Source organism: Trichomycterus rosablanca, chromosome 4 (assembly GCF_030014385.1).
Source record: "Trichomycterus rosablanca isolate fTriRos1 chromosome 4, fTriRos1.hap1, whole genome shotgun sequence".
Classification (NCBI taxonomy): domain Eukaryota; kingdom Metazoa; phylum Chordata; class Actinopteri; order Siluriformes; family Trichomycteridae; genus Trichomycterus; species Trichomycterus rosablanca.
Genome location: NC_085991.1, coordinates 53,909,193 through 53,933,458, shown reverse-complemented (window position 1 = coordinate 53,933,458; position 24,266 = coordinate 53,909,193). Strand labels below are relative to the sequence as shown.

Here is a 24,266-nt window from a genome sequence, read left to right as displayed (position 1 = left end):
GTGAACAGAAAGGCCACCTGCAGCAAAGATGTTTCTGCCCGGTTTCGAACCGGGGACCTTTCGCGTGTTAGGCGAACGTGACGACCACTACACTACAGAAACTAACTGAGTGGGGCACTTCCTGGCTGTGGCTTTGTGTCTGGAATAAACTGAAATTCAAAAACTAGATGAAGGAAGAATGTTGTCATGCGAAGCATAAAAAGTCTCAGCTGTTTCTGCCCGGTTTCGAACCGGGGACCTTTCGCGTGTAAAGCGAACGTGATGACCACTACACTACAGAAACTGAGTCAGGCACCTCCTGGCTGCAGCTTAGTGTCTGGATTAAAAAGGGACTCAAAACAAACATATGGGCAGAAAGTTATCAAGCGATGCATAAAGCGTAAGCATTGTTTCTGCCCGGTTTCGAACCGGGGACCTTTCGCGTGTGAGGCGAACGTGATGACCACTACACTACAGAAACTGCATGCCTCTGCTCAGTGCCATTTGTGTTGCAGCACTCATCAGAGGCTTCACTCATCCAAAGAACTGGCTCAATTCTACTGACTAAGTCATGGGCCATGGGCTTACCAACAACAAAAAGCTAAAGCAGCAAACACGTGTCTGTGTGCCTTTAAAGCAGAGAAAGCAAAAGTAGCACTTGCAGCAACACAAAAGCATGGCATCAAAGTGTGAAGCCAGGCAAACGGCACAAGACACAAGCACCCAGTCCCTACAGCTAAGCACAAACTGCAGCTTCCACAAGCAGCCTTTGCTTTATGCTAAATGGCCAAACTGGCTCAGTAACATAAGCCTCCCACTCCAAACTAATTCAGTACAACAAGTGAGAAAGATCTCAGTCATGGTCAATGAAACTTTGAAATGAAACTTACAGATGAGAGAGCAGATTTGCAGAAAGGCACCCAGGTGTTCTCCTGCTTCCACAGGGCTATGAGAGTCTCCTTGCATCCCTGGAAACTTTGCAATGTGCAGCAGAAGGAGTCCAAGCAGTATTCCACTAAAATGAACCTGGGTCTTGCTGGGAGCCTCCACTCATCCACAGGACTTGATCACTTCTACTGGTCCCCTCCCTTTCCAGAAATTCAAAAGCTCTTTGTCTGAATCCCAGCTGTGACATCAGCAAACTCACCGTGCAGCCATTGGAGGAAAGGGGTGTGAAAGCTCTCTGCTAGTCCTGATAGACCAATAATGTGGTGGCACACAGCTGGGGTGATGGTGAAATCTGTTGTGCAGTTGTTCTCTTTGTTGATGTGATGCAGAGAGATCAGCTGACTGCTAAAAGACCTCCTAGCACAATTACTCACCAAAGAACAAGTCTTGGAGACCAACTCCCCTTCACAGAGCCACAAAGACAAAACCAGCACTTGCTTGCAGCAACGGGTTCTAACAGGGTGGTGCTTTTGTTGCCTGCGTTGGTGGTATAGTGGTGAGCATAGCTGCCTTCCAAGCAGTTGACCCGGATTCGATTCCCGGCCAACGCATACCCTTTAACCAGCAGGTGCCAAGGGAACAAAAAGTTGCTTGAAACTCCTTTCATATTGCTCGCTGCAACATAATTCCACCATCTCAGCCAGGAAGGTCTGAAGCTGGGCATGTGCAGCATTGGTGGTTCAGTGGTAGAATTCTCGCCTGCCACGCGGGAGGCCCGGGTTCGATTCCCGGCCAATGCATTGACTGCTTTTTCTTCACTAGAGACAAGCTGTAACCTGAGGCAATCTGAAATCCAGTTAAACAGGAGCTGTACACAGGGACAGTGGCCATTCTTCTAATCTCATGGAAAGGCCCATGTTCTACTTAATGTCACCAAGACCAAACAGTGTTACCTTCAAGGAATGTGCCACGTGCAGTTTGAGAAGACTCAAAAAGAAAATCAGATGCAGACTAGTCACTCTTCCATGCCATGCGCTTAGCGGCAAAAACAATGCCGTCTCCTCGTCGGGGAATCGAACCCCAGTCTTCCGCGTGACAGGCGGAGATACTGTCCACTATACTAACGACGACGAGCAAAAGGGGCATCGATTAGGCATACCTCCCTGAAACTCTCACCTCTTGAGGTGAACAGAAAAGCCACCTGCAGCAAAGATGTTTCTGCCCGGTTTCGAGCCGGGGACCTTTCGCGTGTTAGGCGAACGTGATGACCACTACACTACAGAAACTAACTGAGTGGGGCACTTCCTGGCTGCGGCTTTGTGTCTGGAATAAACTGAAATTCAAAACCTAGATGAAGGAAGAATGTTGTCATGCGAAGCATAAAAAGTCTCAGCTGCTTCTGCCCGGTTTCGAACCGGGTACCTTTCGCGTGTAAAGCCAACGTGATGACCACTACACTACAGAAACTGAGTCGGGCACCTCCTGGCTGCAGCTTAGTGTCTGGATTAAAAAGGGACTCAAAACACTCATATGGGCAGAAAGTTATCAAGCGATGCATAAAGGGTAAGCATTGTCTCTGCCCGGTTTCGAACCGGGGACCTTTCGCGTGTAAGGCGAACGTGATGACCACTACACTACAGAAACTGCATGCCTCCGCTCAGTGCCACTTGTGTTGCAGCACTCATCAGAGGCTTCACTCATCCAAAGAACTGGCTCAATTCTACTGACTAAGTCATGGGCCATGGGCTTACCAACAACAAAAAGCTAAAGCAGCAAACACGTGTCTGTGTGCCTTTAAAGCAGAGAAAGCAAAAGTAGCACTTGCAGCAACACAAAAGCATGGCATCAAAGTGTGAAGCCAGGCAAACGGCACAAGACACAAGCACCCAGTCCCTACAGCTAAGCACAAACTGCAGCCTCCACAAGCAGCCTTTGCTTCATGCTAAATGGCCAAACTGGCTCAGTAACATAAGCCTCCCACTCCAAACTAATTCAGTACAACAAGTGAGAAAGATCTCAGTCATGGTCAATGAAACTTTGAAATGAAACTTACAGATGAGAGAGCAGATTTGCAGAAAGGCACCCAGGTGTTCTCCTGCTTCCACAGGGCTATGAGAGTCTCCTTGCATCCCTGGAAACTTTGCAATGTGCAGCAGAAGGAGTCCAAGCAGTATTCCACTAAAATGAACCTGGGTCTTGCTGGGAGCCTCCACTCATCCACAGGACTTGATCACTTCTACTGGTCCCCTCCCTTTCCAGAAATTCAAAAGCTCTTTGTCTGAATCCCAGCTGTGACATCAGCAAACTCACCGTGCAGCCATTGGAGGAAAGGGGTGTGAAAGCTCTCTGCTAGTCCTGATAGACCAATAATGTGGTGGCACACAGCTGTGGTGATGGTGAAAGCTGTTGTGCAGTTGTTCTCTTTGTTGATGTGATGCAGAGAGATCAGCTGACTGCTAAAAGACCTCCTAGCACAATTACTCACCAAAGAACAAGTCTTGGAGACCAACTCCCCTTCACAGAGCCACAAAGACAAAACCAGCACTTGCTTGCAGCAACGGGTTCTAACAGGGTGGTGCTTTTGTTGCCTGTGTTGGTGGTATAGTGGTGAGCATAGCTGCCTTCCAAACAGTTGACCTGGGTTCGATTCCCGGCCAACGCATACCCTTTAACCAGCAGGTGCCAAGGGAACAAAAAGTAGCTTGCAACTCCTTTCATATTGCTCGCTGCAACATAATTCCACCATCTCAGCCAGGAAGGTCTGAAGCTGGGCATGTGCAGCATTGGTGGTTCAGTGGTAGAATCCAGCCAAACAGGAGCTGTACACAGGGACAGTGGCCATTCTTCCAATCTCATGGAAAGGCCCTTGTTCTACTTAATGTCACCAAGACCAAACAGTGTTACCTTCAAGGAATGTGCCACGTGCAGTTTGAGAAGACTCAAAAAGAAAATCAGATGCAGACTAGTCACTCTTCCATGCCATGCGCTTAGCGGCAAAAACAATGCCGTCTCCCCGTCGGGGAATCGAACCCCGGTCTTCCGCGTGACAGGCGGAGATACTGTCCACTATACTAACGAGGACTAGCAAAAGGGGCATCGATTAGGCATACCTCCCTGAAACTCTCACCACTTGAGGTGAACAGAAAGGCCACCTGCAGCAAAGATGTTTCTGCCTGGTTTCGAACCGGGGACCTTTCGCGAGTTAGGCGAACGTGATGACCACTACACTACAGAAACTAACTGAGTGGGGCACTTCCTGGCTGTGGCTTTGTGTCTGGAATAAACTGAAATTCAAAAACTAGATGAAGGAAGAATGTTGTCATGCGAAGCATAAAAAGTCTCAGCTGCTTCTGCCCGGTTTCGAACCGGGGACCTTTCGCGTGTAAAGCCAACGTGATGACCACTACACTACAGAAACTGAGTCAGGCACCTCCTGGCTGCAGCTTAGTGTCTGGATTAAAAAGGGACTCAAAACAAACATATGGGCAGAAAGTTATCAAGCGATGCATAAAGGGTAAGCATTGTTTCTGCCCGGTTTCGAACCGGGGACCTTTCGCGTGTGAGGCGAACGTGATGACCACTACACCACAGAAACTGCATGCCTCTGCTCAGTGCCACTTGTGTTGCAGCACTCATCAGAGGCTTCACTCATCCAAAGAACTGGCTCAATTCTACTGACTAAGTCATGGGCCATGGGCTTACCAACAACAAAAAGCTAAAGCAGCAAACACGTGTCTGTGTGCCTTTAAAGCAGAGAAAGCAAAAGTAGCACTTGCAGCAACACAAAAGCATGGCATCAAAGTGTGAAGCCAGGCAAACGGCACAAGACACAAGCACCCAGTCCCTACAGCTAAGCACAAACTGCAGCTTCCACAAGCAGCCTTTGCTTTATGCTAAATGGCCAAACTGGCTCAGTAACATAAGCCTCCCACTCCAAACTAATTCAGTACAACAAGTGAGAAAGATCTCAGTCATGGTCAATGAAACTTTGAAATGAAACTTACAGATGAGAGAGCAGATTTGCAGAAAGGCACCCAGGTGTTCTCCTGCTTCCACAGGGCTATGAGAGTCTCCTTGCATCCCTGGAAACTTTGCAATGTGCAGCAGAAGGAGTCCAAGCAGTATTCCACTAAAATGAACCTGGGTCTTGCTGGGAGCCTCCACTCATCCACAGGACTTGATCACTTCTACTGGTCCCCTCCCTTTCCAGAAATTCAAAAGCTCTTTGTCTGAATCCCAGCTGTGACATCAGCAAACTCACCGTGCAGCCATTGGAGGAAAGGGGTGTGAAAGCTCTCTGCTAGTCCTGATAGACCAATAATGTGGTGGCACACAGCTGTGGTGATGGTGAAAGCTGTTGTGCAGTTGTTCTCTTTGTTGATGTGATGCAGAGAGATCAGCTGACTGCTAAAAGACCTCCTAGCACAATTACTCACCAAAGAACAAGTCTTGGAGACCAACTTCCCTTCACAGAGCCACAAAGACAAAACCAGCACTTGCTTGCAGCAACGGGTTCTAACAGGGTGGTGCTTTTGTTGCCTGTGTTGGTGGTATAGTGGTGAGCATAGCTGCCTTCCAAGCAGTTGACCCGGATTCGATTCCCGGCCAACGCATACCCTTTAACCAGCAGGTGCCAAGGGAACAAAAAGTTGCTTGAAACTCCTTTCATATTGCTCGCTGCAACATAATTCCACCATCTCAGCCAGGAAGGTCTGAAGCTGGGCATGTGCAGCATTGGTGGTTCAGTGGTAGAATTCTCGCCTGCCACGCGGGAGGCCCGGGTTCGATTCCCGGCCAATGCATTGACTGCTTTTTCTTCACTAGAGACAAGCTGTAACCTGAGGCAATCTGAAATCCAGTTAAACAGGAGCTGTACACAGGGACAGTGGCCATTCTTCTAATCTCATGGAAAGGCCCATGTTCTACTTAATGTCACCAAGACCAAACAGTGTTACCTTCAAGGAATGTGCCACGTGCAGTTTGAGAAGACTCAAAAAGAAAATCAGATGCAGACTAGTCACTCTTCCATGCCATGCGCTTAGCGGCAAAAACAATGCCGTCTCCCCGTCGGGGAATCGAACCCCGGTCTTCCGCGTGACAGGCGGAGATACTGTCCACTATACTAACGAGGACTAGCAAAAGGGGCATCGATTAGGCATACCTCCCTGAAACTCTCACCACTTGAGGTGAACAGAAAGGCCACCTGCAGCAAAGATGTTTCTGCCTGGTTTCGAACCGGGGACCTTTCGCGAGTTAGGCGAACGTGATGACCACTACACTACAGAAACTAACTGAGTGGGGCACTTCCTGGCTGTGGCTTTGTGTCTGGAATAAACTGAAATTCAAAAACTAGATGAAGGAAGAATGTTGTCATGCGAAGCATAAAAAGTCTCAGCTGCTTCTGCCCGGTTTCGAACCGGGGACCTTTCGCGTGTAAAGCCAACGTGATGACCACTACACTACAGAAACTGAGTCAGGCACCTCCTGGCTGCAGCTTAGTGTCTGGATTAAAAAGGGACTCAAAACAAACATATGGGCAGAAAGTTATCAAGCGATGCATAAAGGGTAAGCATTGTTTCTGCCCGGTTTCGAACCGGGGACCTTTCGCGTGTGAGGCGAACGTGATGACCACTACACCACAGAAACTGCATGCCTCTGCTCAGTGCCACTTGTGTTGCAGCACTCATCAGAGGCTTCACTCATCCAAAGAACTGGCTCAATTCTACTGACTAAGTCATGGGCCATGGGCTTACCAACAACAAAAAGCTAAAGCAGCAAACACGTGTCTGTGTGCCTTTAAAGCAGAGAAAGCAAAAGTAGCACTTGCAGCAACACAAAAGCATGGCATCAAAGTGTGAAGCCAGGCAAACGGCACAAGACACAAGCACCCAGTCCCTACAGCTAAGCACAAACTGCAGCTTCCACAAGCAGCCTTTGCTTTATGCTAAATGGCCAAACTGGCTCAGTAACATAAGCCTCCCACTCCAAACTAATTCAGTACAACAAGTGAGAAAGATCTCAGTCATGGTCAATGAAACTTTGAAATGAAACTTACAGATGAGAGAGCAGATTTGCAGAAAGGCACCCAGGTGTTCTCCTGCTTCCACAGGGCTATGAGAGTCTCCTTGCATCCCTGGAAACTTTGCAATGTGCAGCAGAAGGAGTCCAAGCAGTATTCCACTAAAATGAACCTGGGTCTTGCTGGGAGCCTCCACTCATCCACAGGACTTGATCACTTCTACTGGTCCCCTCCCTTTCCAGAAATTCAAAAGCTCTTTGTCTGAATCCCAGCTGTGACATCAGCAAACTCACCGTGCAGCCATTGGAGGAAAGGGGTGTGAAAGCTCTCTGCTAGTCCTGATAGACCAATAATGTGGTGGCACACAGCTGTGGTGATGGTGAAAGCTGTTGTGCAGTTGTTCTCTTTGTTGATGTGATGCAGAGAGATCAGCTGACTGCTAAAAGACCTCCTAGCACAATTACTCACCAAAGAACAAGTCTTGGAGACCAACTTCCCTTCACAGAGCCACAAAGACAAAACCAGCACTTGCTTGCAGCAACGGGTTCTAACAGGGTGGTGCTTTTGTTGCCTGTGTTGGTGGTATAGTGGTGAGCATAGCTGCCTTCCAAGCAGTTGACCTGGGTTCGATTCCCGGCCAACGCATACCCTTTAACCAGCAGGTGCCAAGGGAACAAAAAGTAGCTTGCAACTCCTTTCATATTGCTCGCTGCAACATAATTCCACCATCTCAGCCAGGAAGGTCTGAAGCTGGGCATGTGCAGCATTGGTGGTTCAGTGGTAGAATCCAGCCAAACAGGAGCTGTACACAGGGACAGTGGCCATTCTTCCAATCTCATGGAAAGGCCCTTGTTCTACTTAATGTCACCAAGACCAAACAGTGTTACCTTCAAGGAATGTGCCACGTGCAGTTTGAGAAGACTCAAAAAGAAAATCAGATGCAGACTAGTCACTCTTCCATGCCATGCGCTTAGCGGCAAAAACAATGCCGTCTACCCGTCGGGGAATCGAACCTCGGTCTTCCGCGTGACAGGCAGAGATACTGTCCACTATACTAACGAGGACTAGCAAAAGGGGCATCGATTAGGCATACCTCCCTGAAACTCTCACCACTTGAGGTGAACAGAAAGGCCACCTGCAGCAAAGATGTTTCTGCCTGGTTTCGAACCGGGGACCTTTCGCGTGTTAGGCGAACGTGATGACCACTACACTACAGAAACTAACTGAGTGGGGCACTTCCTGGCTGTGGCTTTGTGTCTGGAATAAACTGAAATTCAAAAACTAGATGAAGGAAGAATGTTGTCATGCGAAGCATAAAAAGTCTCAGCTGCTTCTGCCCGGTTTCGAACCGGGGACCTTTCGCGTGTAAAGCCAACGTGATGACAACTACACTACAGAAACTGAGTCAGGCACCTCCTGGCTGCAGCTTAGTGTCTGGATTAAAAAGGGACTCAAAACAAACATATGGGCAGAAAGTTATCAAGCGATGCATAAAGGGTAAGCATTGTTTCTGCCCGGTTTCGAACCGGGGACCTTTCGCGTGTGAGGCGAACGTGATGACCACTACACTACAGAAACTGCATGCCTCTGCTCAGTGCCACTTGTGTTGCAGCACTCATCAGAGGCTTCACTCATCCAAAGAACTGGCTCAATTCTACTGACTAAGTCATGGGCCATGGGCTTACCAACAACAAAAAGCTAAAGCAGCAAACACGTGTCTGTGTGCCTTTAAAGCAGAGAAAGCAAAAGTAGCACTTGCAGCAACACAAAAGCATGGCATCAAAGTGTGAAGCCAGGCAAACGGCACAAGACACAAGCACCCAGTCCCTACAGCTAAGCACAAACTGCAGCTTCCACAAGCAGCCTTTGCTTTATGCTAAATGGCCAAACTGGCTCAGTAACATAAGCCTCCCACTCCAAACTAATTCAGTACAACAAGTGAGAAAGATCTCAGTCATGGTCAATGAAACTTTGAAATGAAACTTACAGATGAGAGAGCAGATTTGCAGAAAGGCACCCAGGTGTTCTCCTGCTTCCAGAGGGCTATGAGAGTCTCCTTGCATCCCTGGAAACTTTGCAATGTGCAGCAGAGGGAGTCCAAGCAGTATTCCACTAAAATGAACCTGGGTCTTGCTGGGAGCCTCCACTCATCCACAGGACTTGATCACTTCTACTGGTCCCCTCCCTTTCCAGAAATTCAAAAGCTCTTTGTCTGAATCCCAGCTGTGACATCAGCAAACTCACCGTGCAGCCATTGGAGGAAAGGGGTGTGAAAGCTCTCTGCTAGTCCTGATAGACCAATAATGTGGTGGCACACAGCTGTGGTGATGGTGAAAGCTGTTGTGCAGTTGTTCTCTTTGTTGATGTGATGCAGAGAGATCAGCTGACTGCTAAAAGACCTCCTAGCACAATTACTCACCAAAGAACAAGTCTTGGAGACCAACTCCCCTTCACAGAGCCACAAAGACAAAACCAGCACTTGCTTGCAGCAACGGGTTCTAACAGGGTGGTGCTTTTGTCGCCTGCGTTGTTGGTATAGTGGTGAGCATAGCTGCCTTCCAAGCAGTTGACCCGGGTTCGATTCCCAGCCAACGCATACCCTTTAACCAGCAGGTGCCAAGGGAACAAAAAGTAGCTTGCAACTCCTTTCATATTGCTCGCTGCAACATAATTCCACCATCTCAGCCAGGAAGGTCTGAAGCTGGGCATGTGCAGCATTGGTTGTTCAGTGGTAGAATCCAGCCAAACAGGAGCTGTACACAGGGACAGTGGCCATTCTTCCAATCTCATGGAAAGGCCCTTGTTCTACTTAATGTCACCAAGACCAGACAGTGTTACCTTCAAGGAATGTGCCACGTGCAGTTTGAGAAGACTCAAAAAGAAAATCAGATGCAGACTAGTCACTCTTCCATGCCATGCGCTTAGCGGAAAAAACAATGCCGTCTCCCCGTCGGGGAATCGAACCCCGGTCTTCGGCGTGACAGGCGGAGATACTGTCCACTATACTAACGAGGACGAGCAAAAGGGGCATCGATTAGGCATACCTCCCTGAAACTCTCACCACTTGAGGTGAACAGAAAGGCCACCTGCAGCAAAGATGTTTCTGCCCGGTTTCGAACCGGGGACCTTTCGCGTGTTAGGCGAACGTGATGACCACTACACTACAGAAACTAACTGAGTGGGGCACTTCCTGGCTGTGGCTTTGTGTCTGGAATAAACTGAAATTCAAAAACTAGATGAAGGAAGAATGTTGTCATGCGAAGCATAAAAAGTCTCAGCTGCTTCTGCCCGGTTTCGAACCGGGGACCTTTCGCGTGTAAAGCGAACGTGATGACCACTACACTACAGAAACTGAGTCGGGCACCTCCTGGCTGCAGCTTAGTGTCTGGATTAAAAAGGGACTCAAAACACACATATGGGCAGAAAGTTATCAAGCGATGCATGAAGGGTAAGCATTGTTTCTGCCCGGTTTCGAACCGGGGACCTTTCGCGTGTGAGGCGAACGTGATGACCACTACACTACAGAAACTGCATGCCGCTGCTCTGTGCCATTTGTGTTGCAGCACTCATCAGAGGCTTCACTCATCCAAAGAACTGGCTCAATTCTACTGACTAAGTCATGGGCCATGGGCTTACCAACAACAAAAAGCTAAAGCAGCAAACACGTGTCTGTGTGCCTTTAAAGCAGAGAAAGCAAAAGTAGCACTTGCAGCAACACAAAAGCATGGCATCAAAGTGTGAAGCCAGGCAAACGGCACAAGACACAAGCACCCAGTCCCTACAGCTAAGCACAAACTGCAGCTTCCACAAGCAGCCTTTGCTTTATGCTAAATGGCAAAACTGGCTCAGTAACATAAGCCTCCCACTCCAAACTAATTCAGTACAACAAGTGAGAAAGATCTCAGTCATGGTCAATGAAACTTTGAAATGAAACTTACAGATGAGAGAGCAGATTTGCAGAAAGGCACCCAGGTGTTCTCCTGCTTCCACAGGGCTATGAGAGTCTCCTTGCATCCCTGGAAACTTTGCAATGTGCAGCAGAAGGAGTCCAAGCAGTATTCCACTAAAATGAACCTGGGTCTTGCTGGGAGCCTACACTCATCCACAGGACTTGATCACTTCTACTGGTCCCCTCCCTTTCCAGAAATTCAAAAGCTCTTTGTCTGAATCCCAGCTGTGACATCAGCAAACTCACCGTGCAGCCATTGGAGGAAAGGGGTGTGAAAGCTCTCTGCTAGTCCTGATAGACCAATAATGTGGTGGCACACAGCTGTGGTGATGGTGAAAGCTGTTGTGCAGTTGTTCTCTTTGTTGATGTGATGCAGAGAGATCAGCTGACTGCTAAAAGACCTCCTAGCACAATTACTCACCAAATAACAAGTCTTGGAGACCAACTCCCCTTCACAGAGCCACAAAGACAAAACCAGCACTTGCTTGCAGCAACGGGTTCTAACAGGGTGGTGCTTTTGTTGCCTGTGTTGGTGGTATAGTGGTGAGCATAGCTGCCTTCCAAGCAGTTGACCTGGGTTCGATTCCCGGCCAACGCATACCCTTTAACCAGCAGGTGCCAAGGGAACAAAAAGTAGCTTGCAACTCCTTTCATATTGCTCGCTGCAACATAATTCCACCATCTCAGCCAGGAAGGTCTGAAGCTGGGCATGTGCAGCATTGGTGGTTCAGTGGTAGAATCCAGCCAAACAGGAGCTGTACACAGGGACAGTGGCCATTCTTCCAATCTCATGGAAAGGCCCTTGTTCTACTTAATGTCACCAAGACCAAACAGTGTTACCTTCAAGGAATGTGCCACGTGCAGTTTGAGAAGACTCAAAAAGAAAATCAGATGCAGACTAGTCACTCTTCCATGCCATGCGCTTAGCGGCAAAAACAATGCCGTCTCCCCGTCGGGGAATCGAACCCCGGTCTTCCGCGTGACAGGCGGAGATACTGTCCACTATACTAACGAGGACTAGCAAAAGGGGCATCGATTAGGCATACCTCCCTGAAACTCTCACCACTTGAGGTGAACAGAAAGGCCACCTGCAGCAAAGATGTTTCTGCCTGGTTTCGAAACCGGGGACCTTTCGCGTGTTAGGCGAACGTGATGACCACTACACTACAGAAACTACCTGAGTGGGGCACTTCCTGGCTGTGGCTTTGTGTCTGGAATAAACTGAAATTCAAAAACTAGATGAAGGAAGAATGTTGTCATGCGAAGCATAAAAAGTCTCAGCTGCTTCTGCCCGGTTTCGAACCGGGGACCTTTCGCGTGTAAAGCCAACGTGATGACCACTACACTACAGAAACTGAGTCAGGCACCTCCTGGCTGCAGCTTAGTGTCTGGATTAAAAAGGGACTCAAAACAAACATATGGGCAGAAAGTTATCAAGCGATGCATAAAGGGTAAGCATTGTTTCTGCCCGGTTTCGAACCGGGGACCTTTCGCGTGTGAGGCGAACGTGATGACCACTACACTACAGAAACTGCATGCCTCTGCTCAGTGCCACTTGTGTTGCAGCACTCATCAGAGGCTTCACTCATCCAAAGAACTGGCTCAATTCTACTGACTAAGTCATGGGCCATGGGCTTACCAACAACAAAAAGCTAAAGCAGCAAACACGTGTCTGTGTGCCTTTAAAGCAGAGAAAGCAAAAGTAGCACTTGCAGCAACACAAAAGCATGGCATCAAAGTGTGAAGCCAGGCAAACGGCACAAGACACAAGCACCCAGTCCCTACAGCTAAGCACAAACTGCAGCTTCCACAAGCAGCCTTTGCTTTATGCTAAATGGCCAAACTGGCTCAGTAACATAAGCCTCCCACTCCAAACTAATTCAGTACAACAAGTGAGAAAGATCTCAGTCATGGTCAATGAAACTTTGAAATGAAACTTACAGATGAGAGAGCAGATTTGCAGAAAGGCACCCAGGTGTTCTCCTGCTTCCACAGGGCTATGAGAGTCTCCTTGCATCCCTGGAAACTTTGCAATGTGCAGCAGAAGGAGTCCAAGCAGTATTCCACTAAAATGAACCTGGGTCTTGCTGGGAGCCTCCACTCATCCACAGGACTTGATCACTTCTACTGGTCCCCTCCCTTTCCAGAAATTCAAAAGCTCTTTGTCTGAATCCCAGCTGTGACATCAGCAAACTCACCGTGCAGCCATTGGAGGAAAGGGGTGTGAAAGCTCTCTGCTAGTCCTGATAGACCAATAATGTGGTGGCACACAGCTGGGGTGATGGTGAAAGCTGTTGTGCAGTTGTTCTCTTTGTTGATGTGATGCAGAGAGATCAGCTGACTGCTAAAAGACCTCCTAGCACAATTACTCACCAAAGAACAAGTCTTGGAGACCAACTCCCCTTCACAGAGCCACAAAGACAAAACCAGCACTTGCTTGCAGCAACGGGTTCTAACAGGGTGGTGCTTTCGTCGCCTGCGTTGGTGGTATAGTGGTGAGCATAGCTGCCTTCCAAGCAGTTGACCTGGGTTCGATTCCCGGCCAACGCATACCCTTTAACCAGCAGGTGCCAAGGGAACAAAAAGTTGCTTGAAACTCCTTTCATATTGCTCGCTGCAACATAATTCCACCATCTCAGCCAGGAAGGTCTGAAGCTGGGCATGTGCAGCATTGGTTGTTCAGTGGTAGAATCCAGCCAAACAGGAGCTGTACACAGGGACAGTGGCCATTCTTCCAATCTCATGGAAAGGCCCTTGTTCTACTTAATGTCACCAAGACCAGACAGTGTTACCTTCAAGGAATGTGCCACGTGCAGTTTGAGAAGACTCAAAAAGAAAATCAGATGCAGACTAGTCACTCTTCCATGCCATGCGCTTAGCGGAAAAAACAATGCCGTCTCCCCGTCGGGGAATCGAACCCCGGTCTTCGGCGTGACAGGCGGAGATACTGTCCACTATACTAACGAGGACGAGCAAAAGGGGCATCGATTAGGCATACCTCCCTGAAACTCTCACCACTTGAGGTGAACAGAAAGGCCACCTGCAGCAAAGATGTTTCTGCCCGGTTTCGAACCGGGGACCTTTCGCGTGTTAGGCGAACGTGATGACCACTACACTACAGAAACTAACTGAGTGGGGCACTTCCTGGCTGTGGCTTTGTGTCTGGAATAAACTGAAATTCAAAAACTAGATGAAGGAAGAATGTTGTCATGCGAAGCATAAAAAGTCTCAGCTGCTTCTGCCCGGTTTCGAACCGGGGACCTTTCGCGTGTAAAGCGAACGTGATGACCACTACACTACAGAAACTGAGTCGGGCACCTCCTGGCTGCAGCTTAGTGTCTGGATTAAAAAGGGACTCAAAACACACATATGGGCAGAAAGTTATCAAGCGATGCATGAAGGGTAAGCATTGTTTCTGCCCGGTTTCGAACCGGGGACCTTTCGCGTGTGAGGCGAACGTGATGACCACTACACTACAGAAACTGCATGCCGCTGCTCTGTGCCATTTGTGTTGCAGCACTCATCAGAGGCTTCACTCATCCAAAGAACTGGCTCAATTCTACTGACTAAGTCATGGGCCATGGGCTTACCAACAACAAAAAGCTAAAGCAGCAAACACGTGTCTGTGTGCCTTTAAAGCAGAGAAAGCAAAAGTAGCACTTGCAGCAACACAAAAGCATGGCATCAAAGTGTGAAGCCAGGCAAACGGCACAAGACACAAGCACCCAGTCCCTACAGCTAAGCACAAACTGCAGCTTCCACAAGCAGCCTTTGCTTTATGCTAAATGGCAAAACTGGCTCAGTAACATAAGCCTCCCACTCCAAACTAATTCAGTACAACAAGTGAGAAAGATCTCAGTCATGGTCAATGAAACTTTGAAATGAAACTTACAGATGAGAGAGCAGATTTGCAGAAAGGCACCCAGGTGTTCTCCTGCTTCCACAGGGCTATGAGAGTCTCCTTGCATCCCTGGAAACTTTGCAATGTGCAGCAGAAGGAGTCCAAGCAGTATTCCACTAAAATGAACCTGGGTCTTGCTGGGAGCCTACACTCATCCACAGGACTTGATCACTTCTACTGGTCCCCTCCCTTTCCAGAAATTCAAAAGCTCTTTGTCTGAATCCCAGCTGTGACATCAGCAAACTCACCGTGCAGCCATTGGAGGAAAGGGGTGTGAAAGCTCTCTGCTAGTCCTGATAGACCAATAATGTGGTGGCACACAGCTGTGGTGATGGTGAAAGCTGTTGTGCAGTTGTTCTCTTTGTTGATGTGATGCAGAGAGATCAGCTGACTGCTAAAAGACCTCCTAGCACAATTACTCACCAAATAACAAGTCTTGGAGACCAACTCCCCTTCACAGAGCCACAAAGACAAAACCAGCACTTGCTTGCAGCAACGGGTTCTAACAGGGTGGTGCTTTTGTTGCCTGTGTTGGTGGTATAGTGGTGAGCATAGCTGCCTTCCAAGCAGTTGACCTGGGTTCGATTCCCGGCCAACGCATACCCTTTAACCAGCAGGTGCCAAGGGAACAAAAAGTAGCTTGCAACTCCTTTCATATTGCTCGCTGCAACATAATTCCACCATCTCAGCCAGGAAGGTCTGAAGCTGGGCATGTGCAGCATTGGTGGTTCAGTGGTAGAATCCAGCCAAACAGGAGCTGTACACAGGGACAGTGGCCATTCTTCCAATCTCATGGAAAGGCCCTTGTTCTACTTAATGTCACCAAGACCAAACAGTGTTACCTTCAAGGAATGTGCCACGTGCAGTTTGAGAAGACTCAAAAAGAAAATCAGATGCAGACTAGTCACTCTTCCATGCCATGCGCTTAGCGGCAAAAACAATGCCGTCTCCCCGTCGGGGAATCGAACCCCGGTCTTCCGCGTGACAGGCGGAGATACTGTCCACTATACTAACGAGGACTAGCAAAAGGGGCATCGATTAGGCATACCTCCCTGAAACTCTCACCACTTGAGGTGAACAGAAAGGCCACCTGCAGCAAAGATGTTTCTGCCTGGTTTCGAAACCGGGGACCTTTCGCGTGTTAGGCGAACGTGATGACCACTACACTACAGAAACTACCTGAGTGGGGCACTTCCTGGCTGTGGCTTTGTGTCTGGAATAAACTGAAATTCAAAAACTAGATGAAGGAAGAATGTTGTCATGCGAAGCATAAAAAGTCTCAGCTGCTTCTGCCCGGTTTCGAACCGGGGACCTTTCGCGTGTAAAGCCAACGTGATGACCACTACACTACAGAAACTGAGTCAGGCACCTCCTGGCTGCAGCTTAGTGTCTGGATTAAAAAGGGACTCAAAACAAACATATGGGCAGAAAGTTATCAAGCGATGCATAAAGGGTAAGCATTGTTTCTGCCCGGTTTCGAACCGGGGACCTTTCGCGTGTGAGGCGAACGTGATGACCACTACACTACAGAAACTGCATGCCTCTGCTCAGTGCCACTTGTGTTGCAGCACTCATCAGAGGCTTCACTCATCCAAAGAACTGGCTCAATTCTACTGACTAAGTCATGGGCCATGGGCTTACCAACAACAAAAAGCTAAAGCAGCAAACACGTGTCTGTGTGCCTTTAAAGCAGAGAAAGCAAAAGTAGCACTTGCAGCAACACAAAAGCATGGCATCAAAGTGTGAAGCCAGGCAAACGGCACAAGACACAAGCACCCAGTCCCTACAGCTAAGCACAAACTGCAGCTTCCACAAGCAGCCTTTGCTTTATGCTAAATGGCCAAACTGGCTCAGTAACATAAGCCTCCCACTCCAAACTAATTCAGTACAACAAGTGAGAAAGATCTCAGTCATGGTCAATGAAACTTTGAAATGAAACTTACAGATGAGAGAGCAGATTTGCAGAAAGGCACCCAGGTGTTCTCCTGCTTCCACAGGGCTATGAGAGTCTCCTTGCATCCCTGGAAACTTTGCAATGTGCAGCAGAAGGAGTCCAAGCAGTATTCCACTAAAATGAACCTGGGTCTTGCTGGGAGCCTCCACTCATCCACAGGACTTGATCACTTCTACTGGTCCCCTCCCTTTCCAGAAATTCAAAAGCTCTTTGTCTGAATCCCAGCTGTGACATCAGCAAACTCACCGTGCAGCCATTGGAGGAAAGGGGTGTGAAAGCTCTCTGCTAGTCCTGATAGACCAATAATGTGGTGGCACACAGCTGGGGTGATGGTGAAAGCTGTTGTGCAGTTGTTCTCTTTGTTGATGTGATGCAGAGAGATCAGCTGACTGCTAAAAGACCTCCTAGCACAATTACTCACCAAAGAACAAGTCTTGGAGACCAACTCCCCTTCACAGAGCCACAAAGACAAAACCAGCACTTGCTTGCAGCAACGGGTTCTAACAGGGTGGTGCTTTCGTCGCCTGCGTTGGTGGTATAGTGGTGAGCATAGCTGCCTTCCAAGCAGTTGACCTGGGTTCGATTCCCGGCCAACGCATACCCTTTAACCAGCAGGTGCCAAGGGAACAAAAAGTTGCTTGAAACTCCTTTCATATTGCTCGCTGCAACATAATTCCACCATCTCAGCCAGGAAGGTCTGAAGCTGGGCATGTGCAGCATTGGTGGTTCAGTGGTAGAATTCTCGCCTGCCACGCGGGAGGCCCGGGTTCGATTCCCGGCCAATGCATCGACTGCTTTTTCTTCACTAGAGACAAGCTGTAACCTGAGGCAATCTGAAATCCAGCCAAACAGGAGCTGTACACAGGGACAGTGGCCATTCTTCTAATCTCATGGAAAGGCCCTTGTTCTACTTAATGTCACCAAGACCAAACAGTGTTACCTTCAAGGAATGTGCCACGTGCAGTTTGAGAAGACTCAAAAAGAAAATCAGATGCAGACTAGTCACTCTTCCATGCCATGCGCTTAGCGGCAAAAACAACACCGTCTCCCCGTCGGGGAATCGAACCCCGGTCTTCCGCGTGACAGGCGGAGATACTGTCCACTATACTAACGAGGACGAGCAAAAGGGGCATCGATTAGGCATACCTCCCTGAAACTCTCACCACTTGAGGTGAACAGAAAAGCCACCTGCAGCAAAGTTGTTTCTGCCCGGTTTCGAACCGTGGACCTTTCGCGTGTTAGGCGAACGTGATGACCACTACACTACAGAAACTAACTGAGTGGGGCACTTCCTGGCTGCGGCTTTGTGTCTGGAATAAACTGAAATTCAAAACCTAGATGAAGGAAGAATGTTGTCATGCGAAGCATAAAAAGTCTCAGCTGCTTCTGCCCGGTTTCGAACTGGGGACCTTTCGCGTGTAAAGCGAACGTGATGACCACTACACTACAGAAACTGAATCGGGCACCTCCTGGCTGCAGCTTAGTGTCTGGATTAAAAAGGTACTCAAAACACAAATATGGGCAGAAAGTTATCAAGCGATGCATAAAGGGTAAGCATTGTTTCTGCCCGGTTTCGAACCGGGGACCTTTCGCGTGTGAGGCGAACGTGATGACCACTACACTACAGAAACTGCATGCCTTAACTCAGTGCCACTTGTGTTGCAGCACTCATCAGAGGCTTCACTCATCCAAAGAACTGGCTCAATTCTACTGACTAAGTCATGGGCCATGGGCTTACCAACAACAAAAAGCTAAAGCAGCAAACACGTGTCTGTGTGCCTTTAAAGCAGAGAAAGCAAAAGTAGCACTTGCAGCAACACAAAAGCATGGCATCAAAGTGTGAAGCCAGGCAAACGGCACAAGACACAAGCACCCAGTCCCCACAGCTAAGCACAAACTGCAGCTTCCACAAGCAGCCTTTGCTTTATGCTAAATGGCCAATCTGGCTCAGTAACATAAGCCTCCCATTCCAAACTAATTCAGTACAACAAGTGAGAAAGATCTCAGTCATGGTCAATGAAACTTTGAAATAAAACTTACAGATGAGAGAGCAGATTTGCAGAAAGGCACCCAGGTGTTCTCCTGCTTCCACAGGGCTATGAGAGTCTCCTTGCATCCCTGGAAACTTTGCAATGTGCAGCAGAAGGAGTCCAAGCAGTATTCCACTAAAATGAACCTGGGTCTTGCTGGGAGCCTCCACTCATCCACAGGACTTGATCACTTCTACTGGTCCCCTCCCTTTCCAGAAATTCAAAAGCTCTTTGTCTGAATCACAGCTGTGACATCAGCAAACTCACCGTGCAGCCATTGGAGGAAAGGGGTGTGAAAGCTCTCTGCTAGTCCTGATAGACCAATAATGTGGTGGCACACAGCTGGGGTGATGGTGAAAGCTGTTGTGCAGTTGTTCTCTTTGTTGATGTGATGCAGAGAGATCAGCTGACTGCTAAAAGACCTCCTAGCACAATTACTCACCAAAGAACAAGTCTTGGAGACCAACTCCCCTTCACAGAGCCACAAAGACAAAACCAGCACTTGCTTGCAGCAACGGGTTCTAACAGGGTGGTGCTTTTGTCGCCTGCGTTGGTGGTATAGTGGTGAGCATAGCTGCCTTCCAAGCAGTTGACCCGGGTTCGATTCCCGGCCAACGCATACCCTTTAACCAGCAGGTGCCAAGGGAACAAAAAGTAGCTTGCAACTCCTTTCATATTGCTCGCTGCAACATAATTCCACCATCTCAGCCAGGAAGGTCTGAAGCTGGGCATGTGCAGCGTTGGTGGTCTAGTGGTAGAATTCTCGCCTGCCACGCGGGAGGCCCGGGTTCGATTCCCGGCCAATGCATCGACTGCTTTTTCTTCACTAGAGACAAGCTGTAACCTGAGGCAATCTGAAATCCAGCCAAACAGGAGCTGTACACATGGACAGTGGCCATTCTTCTAATCTCATGGAAAGGCCCTTGTTCTACTAAATGTCACCAAGACCAAACAGTGTTACCTTCAAGGAATGTGCCACGTGCAGTTTGAGAAGACTCAAAAAGAAAATCAGATGCAGACTAGTCACTCTTCCATGCCATGCGCTTAGCGGCAAAAACAATGCCGTCTCCCCATCGGGGAATCAAATCCCGGTCTTCCGCGTGACAGGCGGAGATACTGTCCACTATACTAACGAGGACGAGCAAAAGGGGCATCGATTAGGCATACCTCCCTGAAACTCTCACCACTTGAGGTGAACAGAAAGGCCACCTGCAGCAAAGATGTTTCTGCCCGGTTTCGAACCGGGGACCTTTCGCGTGTTAGGCGAACGTGATGACCACTACACTACAGAAACTAACTGAGTGGGGCACTTCCTGGCTGCAGCTTTGTGTCTGGAATAAACTGAAATTCAAAACCTAGATGAAGGAAGAATGTTGTCATGCGAAGCATAAAAATTCTCAGCTGCTTCTGCCCGGTTTCGAACCGGGGACCTTTCGCGTGTAAAGCAAACGTGATGACCACTACACTACAGAAACTGAGTAGGGCACCTCCTGGCTGCAGCTTAGTGTCTGGATTAAAAAGGGACTCAAAACAAACATATGGGCAGAAAGTTATCAAGCGATGCATAAAGGGTAAGCATTGTTTCTGCCCGGTTTCGAACCGGGGACCTTTCGCGTGTGAGGCGAACGTGATGACCACTACACTACAGAAACTGCATGCCTCAGCTCAGTGCCACTTGTGTTGCAGCACTCATCAGAGGCTTCACTCATCCAAAGAACTGGCTTAATTCTACTGACTAAGTCATGGGCCATGGGCTTACCAACAACAAAAAGCTAAAGCAGCAAACACGTGTCTGTGTGCCTTTAAAGCAGAGAAAGCAAAAGTAGCACTTGCAGCAACACAAAAGCATGGCATCAAAGTGTGAAGCCAGGCAAACGGCACAAGACACAAGCACCCAGTCCCCACAGCTAAGCACAAACTGCAGCTTCCACAAGCAGCCTTTGCTTTATGCTAAATGGCCAATCTGGCTCAGTAACATAAGCCTCCCATTCCAAACTAATTCAGTACAACAAGTGAGAAAGATCTCAGTCATGGTCAATGAAACTTTGAAATGAAACTTACAGATGAGAGAGCAGATTTGCAGAAAGGCACCCAGGTGTTCTCCTGCTTCCACAGGGCTATGAGAGTCTCCTTGCATCCCTGGAAACTTTGCAATGTGCAGCAGAAGGAGTCCAAGCAGTATTCCACTAAAATGAACCTGGGTCTTGCTGGGAGCCTCCACTCATCCACAGGACTTGATCACTTCTACTGGTCCCCTCCCTTTCCAGAAATTCAAAAGCTCTTTGTCTGAATCCCAGCTGTGACATCAGCAAAGTCACCGTGCAGCCATTGGAGGAAAGGGGTGTGAAAGCTCTCTGCTAGTCCTGATAGACCAATAATGTGGTGGCACACAGCTGGGGTGATGGTGAAAGCTGTTGTGCAGTTGTTCTCTTTGTTGATGTGATGCAGAGAGATCAGCTGACTGCTAAAAGACCTCCTAGCACAATTACTCACCAAAGAACAAGTCTTGGAGACCAACTCCCCTTCACAGAGCCACAAAGACAAAACCAGCACTTGCTTGCAGCAACGGGTTCTAACAGGGTGCTGCTTTTGTCGCCTGCGTTGGTGGTATAGTGGTGAGCATAGCTGCCTTCCAAGCAGTTGACCCGGGTTTGATTCCCGGCCAACGCATACCCTTTAACCAGCAGGTGCCAAGGGAACAAAAAGTAGCTTGCAACTCCTTTCATATTGCTCGCTGCAACATAATTCCACCATCTCAGCCAGGAAGGTCTGAAGCTGGGCATGTGCAGCATTGGTTGTTCAGTGGTAGAATCCAGCCAAACAGGAGCTGTACACAGGGACAGTGGCCATTCTTCCAATCTCATGGAAAGGCCCTTGTTCTACTTAATGTCACCAAGACCAAACAGTGTTACCTTCAAGGAATGTGCCACGTGCAGTTTGAGAAGACTCAAAAAGAAAATCAGATGCAGACTAGTCACTCTTCCATGCCATGCGCTTAGTGGAAAAAACAATGCCGTCTCCCCGTCGGGGAATCGAACCCCAGTCTTCCGCGTGACAGGCGGAGATACTGTCCACTATACTAACGAGGACGAGCAAAAGGGGCATCGATTAGGCATACCTCCCTGAAACTCTCACCACTTGAGGTGAACAGAAAAGCCACCTGCAGCAAAGTTGTTTCTGCCCGGTTTCGAACCGTGGACCTTTCGCGTGTTAGGCGAACGTGATGACCACTACACTACAGAAACTAACTGAGTGGGGCACTTCCTGGCTGCGGCTTTGTGTCTGGAATAAACTGAAATTCAAAACCTAGATGAAGGAAGAATGTTGTCATGCGAAGCATAAAAAGTCTCAGCTGCTTCTGCCCGGTTTCGAACTGGGGACCTTTCGCGTGTAAAGCGAACGTGATGACCACTACACTACAGAAACTGAATCGGGCACCTCCTGGCTGCAGCTTAGTGTCTGGATTAAAAAGGGACTCAAAACACAAATATGGGCAGAAAGTTATCAAGCGATGCATAAAGGGTAAGCATTGTTTCTGCCCGGTTTCGAACCGGGGACCTTTCGCGTGTGAGGCGAACGTGATGACCACTACACTACAGAAACTGCATGCCTTAACTCAGTGCCACTTGTGTTGCAGCACTCATCAGAGGCTTCACTCATCCAAAGAACTGGCTCAATTCTACTGACTAAGTCATGGGCCATGGGCTTACCAACAACAAAAAGCTAAAGCAGCAAACACGTGTCTGTGTGCCTTTAAAGCAGAGAAAGCAAAAGTAGCACTTGCAGCAACACAAAAGCATGGCATCAAAGTGTGAAGCCAGGCAAACGGCACAAGACACAAGCACCCAGTCCCCACAGCTAAGCACAAACTGCAGCTTCCACAAGCAGCCTTTGCTTTATGCTAAATGGCCAATCTGGCTCAGTAACATAAGCCTCCCATTCCAAACTAATTCAGTACAACAAGTGAGAAAGATCTCAGTCATGGTCAATGAAACTTTGAAATGAAACTTACAGATGAGAGAGCAGATTTGCAGAAAGGCACCCAGGTGTTCTCCTGCTTCCACAGGGCTATGAGAGTCTCCTTGCATCCCTGGAAACTTTGCAATGTGCAGCAGAAGGAGTCCAAGCAGTATTCCACTAAAATGAACCTGGGTCTTGCTGGGAGCCTCCACTCATCCACAGGACTTGATCACTTCTACTGGTCCCCTCCCTTTCCAGAAATTCAAAAGCTCTTTGTCTGAATCCCAGCTGTGACATCAGCAAACTCACCGTGCAGCCATTGGAGGAAAGGGGTGTGAAAGCTCTCTGCTAGTCCTGATAGACCAATAATGTGGTGGCACACAGCTGTGGTGATGGTGAAAGCTGTTGTGCAGTTGTTCTCTTTGTTGATGTGATGCAGAGAGATCAGCTGACTGCTAAAAGACCTCCTAGCACAATTACTCACCAAAGAACAAGTCTTGGAGACCAACTAACTCCCCTTCACAGAGCCACAAAGACAAAACCAGCACTTGCTTGCAGCAACGGGTTCTAACAGGGTGGTGCTTTTGTCGCCTGCGTTGGTGGTATAGTGGTGAGCATAGCTGCCTTCCAAGCAGTTGACCCGGGTTCGATTCCCGGCCAACGCATACCCTTTAACCAGCAGGTGCCAAGGGAACAAAAAGTAGCTTGCAACTCCTTTCATATTGCTCGCTGCAACATAATTCCACCATCTCAGCCAGGAAGGTCTGAAGCTGGGCATGTGCAGCATTGGTTGTTCAGTGGTAGAATCCAGCCAAACAGGAGCTGTACACAGGGACAGTGGCCATTCTTCCAATCTCATGGAAAGGCCCTTGTTTTACTTAATGTCACCAAGACCAAACAGTGTACCTTCAAGAAATGTGCCACGTGCAGTTTGAGAAGACTCAAAAAGAAAATCAGATGCAGACTAGTCACTCTTCCATGCCATGCGCTTAGCGGCAAAAACAATGCCGTCTCCCCGTCGGGGAATCGAACCCCGGTCTTCCGCGTGACAGGCGGAGATACTGTCCACTATACTAACGAGGACGAGCAAAAGGGGCATCGATTAGGCATACCTCCCTGAAACTCTCACCACTTGAGGTGAACAGAAAGGCCACCTGCAGCAAAGATGTTTCTGCCCGGTTTCGAACCGGGGACCTTTCGCGTGTTAGGCGAACGTGATGACCACTACACTACAGAAACTAACTGAGTGGGGCACTTCCTGGCTGTGGCTTTGTGTCTGGAATAAACTGAAATTCAAAAACTAGATGAAGGAAGAATGTTGTCATGCGAAGCATAAAAAGTCTCAGCTGCTTCTGCCCGGTTTCGAACCGGGGACCTTTCGCGTGTAAAGAGAACGTGATGACCACTACACTACAGAAACTGAGTCGGGCACCTCCTGGCTGCAGCTTAGTGTCTGGATTAAAAAGGGACTCAAAACACATATATGGGCAGAAAGTTATCAAGCGATGCATAAAGGGTAAGCATTGTTTCTGCCCGGTTTCGAACCGGGGACCTTTCGCGTGTGAGGCGAACGTGATGACCAATAC

At 48.6% G+C, this 24,266-nt stretch overlaps 45 non-coding genes across 45 annotated transcripts; 13 read left to right on the top strand and 32 right to left on the bottom strand.

Moving 5' to 3' along the window:
- Positions 1-210: 210 nt before the first annotated feature.
- Positions 211-283, bottom strand: trnav-uac (transfer RNA valine (anticodon UAC)). The gene has a single exon. It is a non-coding gene; the product is annotated as a tRNA-Val (tRNA).
- Positions 284-387: 104 nt separating this feature from the next.
- Positions 388-460, bottom strand: trnav-cac (transfer RNA valine (anticodon CAC)). The gene has a single exon. It is a non-coding gene; the product is annotated as a tRNA-Val (tRNA).
- A 946-nt stretch (positions 461-1,406) lies between these two features.
- On the top strand, positions 1,407-1,478 carry trnag-ucc (transfer RNA glycine (anticodon UCC)). Its single transcript has one exon. It is a non-coding gene; the product is annotated as a tRNA-Gly (tRNA).
- A 118-nt stretch (positions 1,479-1,596) lies between these two features.
- On the top strand, positions 1,597-1,667 carry trnag-gcc (transfer RNA glycine (anticodon GCC)). The gene has a single exon. It is a non-coding gene; the product is annotated as a tRNA-Gly (tRNA).
- A 771-nt stretch (positions 1,668-2,438) lies between these two features.
- On the bottom strand, positions 2,439-2,511 carry trnav-uac (transfer RNA valine (anticodon UAC)). The gene has a single exon. It is a non-coding gene; the product is annotated as a tRNA-Val (tRNA).
- A 1,365-nt stretch (positions 2,512-3,876) lies between these two features.
- trnad-guc (transfer RNA aspartic acid (anticodon GUC)) lies at positions 3,877-3,948 on the bottom strand. Its single transcript has one exon. It is a non-coding gene; the product is annotated as a tRNA-Asp (tRNA).
- Positions 3,949-4,212: 264 nt separating this feature from the next.
- Positions 4,213-4,285, bottom strand: trnav-uac (transfer RNA valine (anticodon UAC)). Its single transcript has one exon. It is a non-coding gene; the product is annotated as a tRNA-Val (tRNA).
- Positions 4,286-4,389: 104 nt separating this feature from the next.
- trnav-cac (transfer RNA valine (anticodon CAC)) lies at positions 4,390-4,462 on the bottom strand. Its single transcript has one exon. It is a non-coding gene; the product is annotated as a tRNA-Val (tRNA).
- Positions 4,463-5,598: 1,136 nt separating this feature from the next.
- Positions 5,599-5,669, top strand: trnag-gcc (transfer RNA glycine (anticodon GCC)). The gene has a single exon. It is a non-coding gene; the product is annotated as a tRNA-Gly (tRNA).
- Positions 5,670-5,927: 258 nt separating this feature from the next.
- Positions 5,928-5,999, bottom strand: trnad-guc (transfer RNA aspartic acid (anticodon GUC)). Its single transcript has one exon. It is a non-coding gene; the product is annotated as a tRNA-Asp (tRNA).
- Positions 6,000-6,263: 264 nt separating this feature from the next.
- Positions 6,264-6,336, bottom strand: trnav-uac (transfer RNA valine (anticodon UAC)). Its single transcript has one exon. It is a non-coding gene; the product is annotated as a tRNA-Val (tRNA).
- A 104-nt stretch (positions 6,337-6,440) lies between these two features.
- Positions 6,441-6,513, bottom strand: trnav-cac (transfer RNA valine (anticodon CAC)). Its single transcript has one exon. It is a non-coding gene; the product is annotated as a tRNA-Val (tRNA).
- A 946-nt stretch (positions 6,514-7,459) lies between these two features.
- Positions 7,460-7,531, top strand: trnag-ucc (transfer RNA glycine (anticodon UCC)). Its single transcript has one exon. It is a non-coding gene; the product is annotated as a tRNA-Gly (tRNA).
- Positions 7,532-8,391: 860 nt separating this feature from the next.
- trnav-cac (transfer RNA valine (anticodon CAC)) lies at positions 8,392-8,464 on the bottom strand. Its single transcript has one exon. It is a non-coding gene; the product is annotated as a tRNA-Val (tRNA).
- Positions 8,465-9,984: 1,520 nt separating this feature from the next.
- trnav-aac (transfer RNA valine (anticodon AAC)) lies at positions 9,985-10,057 on the bottom strand. The gene has a single exon. It is a non-coding gene; the product is annotated as a tRNA-Val (tRNA).
- A 108-nt stretch (positions 10,058-10,165) lies between these two features.
- On the bottom strand, positions 10,166-10,238 carry trnav-uac (transfer RNA valine (anticodon UAC)). The gene has a single exon. It is a non-coding gene; the product is annotated as a tRNA-Val (tRNA).
- A 104-nt stretch (positions 10,239-10,342) lies between these two features.
- trnav-cac (transfer RNA valine (anticodon CAC)) lies at positions 10,343-10,415 on the bottom strand. Its single transcript has one exon. It is a non-coding gene; the product is annotated as a tRNA-Val (tRNA).
- Positions 10,416-11,361: 946 nt separating this feature from the next.
- On the top strand, positions 11,362-11,433 carry trnag-ucc (transfer RNA glycine (anticodon UCC)). The gene has a single exon. It is a non-coding gene; the product is annotated as a tRNA-Gly (tRNA).
- Positions 11,434-11,780: 347 nt separating this feature from the next.
- trnad-guc (transfer RNA aspartic acid (anticodon GUC)) lies at positions 11,781-11,852 on the bottom strand. The gene has a single exon. It is a non-coding gene; the product is annotated as a tRNA-Asp (tRNA).
- Positions 11,853-12,117: 265 nt separating this feature from the next.
- Positions 12,118-12,190, bottom strand: trnav-uac (transfer RNA valine (anticodon UAC)). Its single transcript has one exon. It is a non-coding gene; the product is annotated as a tRNA-Val (tRNA).
- Positions 12,191-12,294: 104 nt separating this feature from the next.
- On the bottom strand, positions 12,295-12,367 carry trnav-cac (transfer RNA valine (anticodon CAC)). Its single transcript has one exon. It is a non-coding gene; the product is annotated as a tRNA-Val (tRNA).
- A 946-nt stretch (positions 12,368-13,313) lies between these two features.
- On the top strand, positions 13,314-13,385 carry trnag-ucc (transfer RNA glycine (anticodon UCC)). Its single transcript has one exon. It is a non-coding gene; the product is annotated as a tRNA-Gly (tRNA).
- A 502-nt stretch (positions 13,386-13,887) lies between these two features.
- trnav-aac (transfer RNA valine (anticodon AAC)) lies at positions 13,888-13,960 on the bottom strand. Its single transcript has one exon. It is a non-coding gene; the product is annotated as a tRNA-Val (tRNA).
- Positions 13,961-14,068: 108 nt separating this feature from the next.
- On the bottom strand, positions 14,069-14,141 carry trnav-uac (transfer RNA valine (anticodon UAC)). Its single transcript has one exon. It is a non-coding gene; the product is annotated as a tRNA-Val (tRNA).
- Positions 14,142-14,245: 104 nt separating this feature from the next.
- Positions 14,246-14,318, bottom strand: trnav-cac (transfer RNA valine (anticodon CAC)). The gene has a single exon. It is a non-coding gene; the product is annotated as a tRNA-Val (tRNA).
- Positions 14,319-15,264: 946 nt separating this feature from the next.
- Positions 15,265-15,336, top strand: trnag-ucc (transfer RNA glycine (anticodon UCC)). The gene has a single exon. It is a non-coding gene; the product is annotated as a tRNA-Gly (tRNA).
- A 347-nt stretch (positions 15,337-15,683) lies between these two features.
- On the bottom strand, positions 15,684-15,755 carry trnad-guc (transfer RNA aspartic acid (anticodon GUC)). Its single transcript has one exon. It is a non-coding gene; the product is annotated as a tRNA-Asp (tRNA).
- Positions 15,756-16,020: 265 nt separating this feature from the next.
- Positions 16,021-16,093, bottom strand: trnav-uac (transfer RNA valine (anticodon UAC)). Its single transcript has one exon. It is a non-coding gene; the product is annotated as a tRNA-Val (tRNA).
- A 104-nt stretch (positions 16,094-16,197) lies between these two features.
- On the bottom strand, positions 16,198-16,270 carry trnav-cac (transfer RNA valine (anticodon CAC)). The gene has a single exon. It is a non-coding gene; the product is annotated as a tRNA-Val (tRNA).
- A 946-nt stretch (positions 16,271-17,216) lies between these two features.
- On the top strand, positions 17,217-17,288 carry trnag-ucc (transfer RNA glycine (anticodon UCC)). The gene has a single exon. It is a non-coding gene; the product is annotated as a tRNA-Gly (tRNA).
- A 118-nt stretch (positions 17,289-17,406) lies between these two features.
- On the top strand, positions 17,407-17,477 carry trnag-gcc (transfer RNA glycine (anticodon GCC)). Its single transcript has one exon. It is a non-coding gene; the product is annotated as a tRNA-Gly (tRNA).
- Positions 17,478-17,735: 258 nt separating this feature from the next.
- Positions 17,736-17,807, bottom strand: trnad-guc (transfer RNA aspartic acid (anticodon GUC)). The gene has a single exon. It is a non-coding gene; the product is annotated as a tRNA-Asp (tRNA).
- Positions 17,808-18,071: 264 nt separating this feature from the next.
- On the bottom strand, positions 18,072-18,144 carry trnav-uac (transfer RNA valine (anticodon UAC)). The gene has a single exon. It is a non-coding gene; the product is annotated as a tRNA-Val (tRNA).
- Positions 18,145-18,248: 104 nt separating this feature from the next.
- On the bottom strand, positions 18,249-18,321 carry trnav-cac (transfer RNA valine (anticodon CAC)). The gene has a single exon. It is a non-coding gene; the product is annotated as a tRNA-Val (tRNA).
- Positions 18,322-19,267: 946 nt separating this feature from the next.
- On the top strand, positions 19,268-19,339 carry trnag-ucc (transfer RNA glycine (anticodon UCC)). The gene has a single exon. It is a non-coding gene; the product is annotated as a tRNA-Gly (tRNA).
- A 118-nt stretch (positions 19,340-19,457) lies between these two features.
- On the top strand, positions 19,458-19,528 carry trnag-gcc (transfer RNA glycine (anticodon GCC)). The gene has a single exon. It is a non-coding gene; the product is annotated as a tRNA-Gly (tRNA).
- A 413-nt stretch (positions 19,529-19,941) lies between these two features.
- Positions 19,942-20,014, bottom strand: trnav-aac (transfer RNA valine (anticodon AAC)). Its single transcript has one exon. It is a non-coding gene; the product is annotated as a tRNA-Val (tRNA).
- Positions 20,015-20,122: 108 nt separating this feature from the next.
- On the bottom strand, positions 20,123-20,195 carry trnav-uac (transfer RNA valine (anticodon UAC)). The gene has a single exon. It is a non-coding gene; the product is annotated as a tRNA-Val (tRNA).
- A 104-nt stretch (positions 20,196-20,299) lies between these two features.
- Positions 20,300-20,372, bottom strand: trnav-cac (transfer RNA valine (anticodon CAC)). Its single transcript has one exon. It is a non-coding gene; the product is annotated as a tRNA-Val (tRNA).
- Positions 20,373-21,318: 946 nt separating this feature from the next.
- Positions 21,319-21,390, top strand: trnag-ucc (transfer RNA glycine (anticodon UCC)). Its single transcript has one exon. It is a non-coding gene; the product is annotated as a tRNA-Gly (tRNA).
- A 683-nt stretch (positions 21,391-22,073) lies between these two features.
- Positions 22,074-22,146, bottom strand: trnav-uac (transfer RNA valine (anticodon UAC)). The gene has a single exon. It is a non-coding gene; the product is annotated as a tRNA-Val (tRNA).
- A 104-nt stretch (positions 22,147-22,250) lies between these two features.
- On the bottom strand, positions 22,251-22,323 carry trnav-cac (transfer RNA valine (anticodon CAC)). The gene has a single exon. It is a non-coding gene; the product is annotated as a tRNA-Val (tRNA).
- A 950-nt stretch (positions 22,324-23,273) lies between these two features.
- Positions 23,274-23,345, top strand: trnag-ucc (transfer RNA glycine (anticodon UCC)). The gene has a single exon. It is a non-coding gene; the product is annotated as a tRNA-Gly (tRNA).
- A 346-nt stretch (positions 23,346-23,691) lies between these two features.
- trnad-guc (transfer RNA aspartic acid (anticodon GUC)) lies at positions 23,692-23,763 on the bottom strand. The gene has a single exon. It is a non-coding gene; the product is annotated as a tRNA-Asp (tRNA).
- Positions 23,764-23,846: 83 nt separating this feature from the next.
- Positions 23,847-23,919, bottom strand: trnav-aac (transfer RNA valine (anticodon AAC)). Its single transcript has one exon. It is a non-coding gene; the product is annotated as a tRNA-Val (tRNA).
- Between the last annotated feature and the right edge of the window lie 347 nt (positions 23,920-24,266).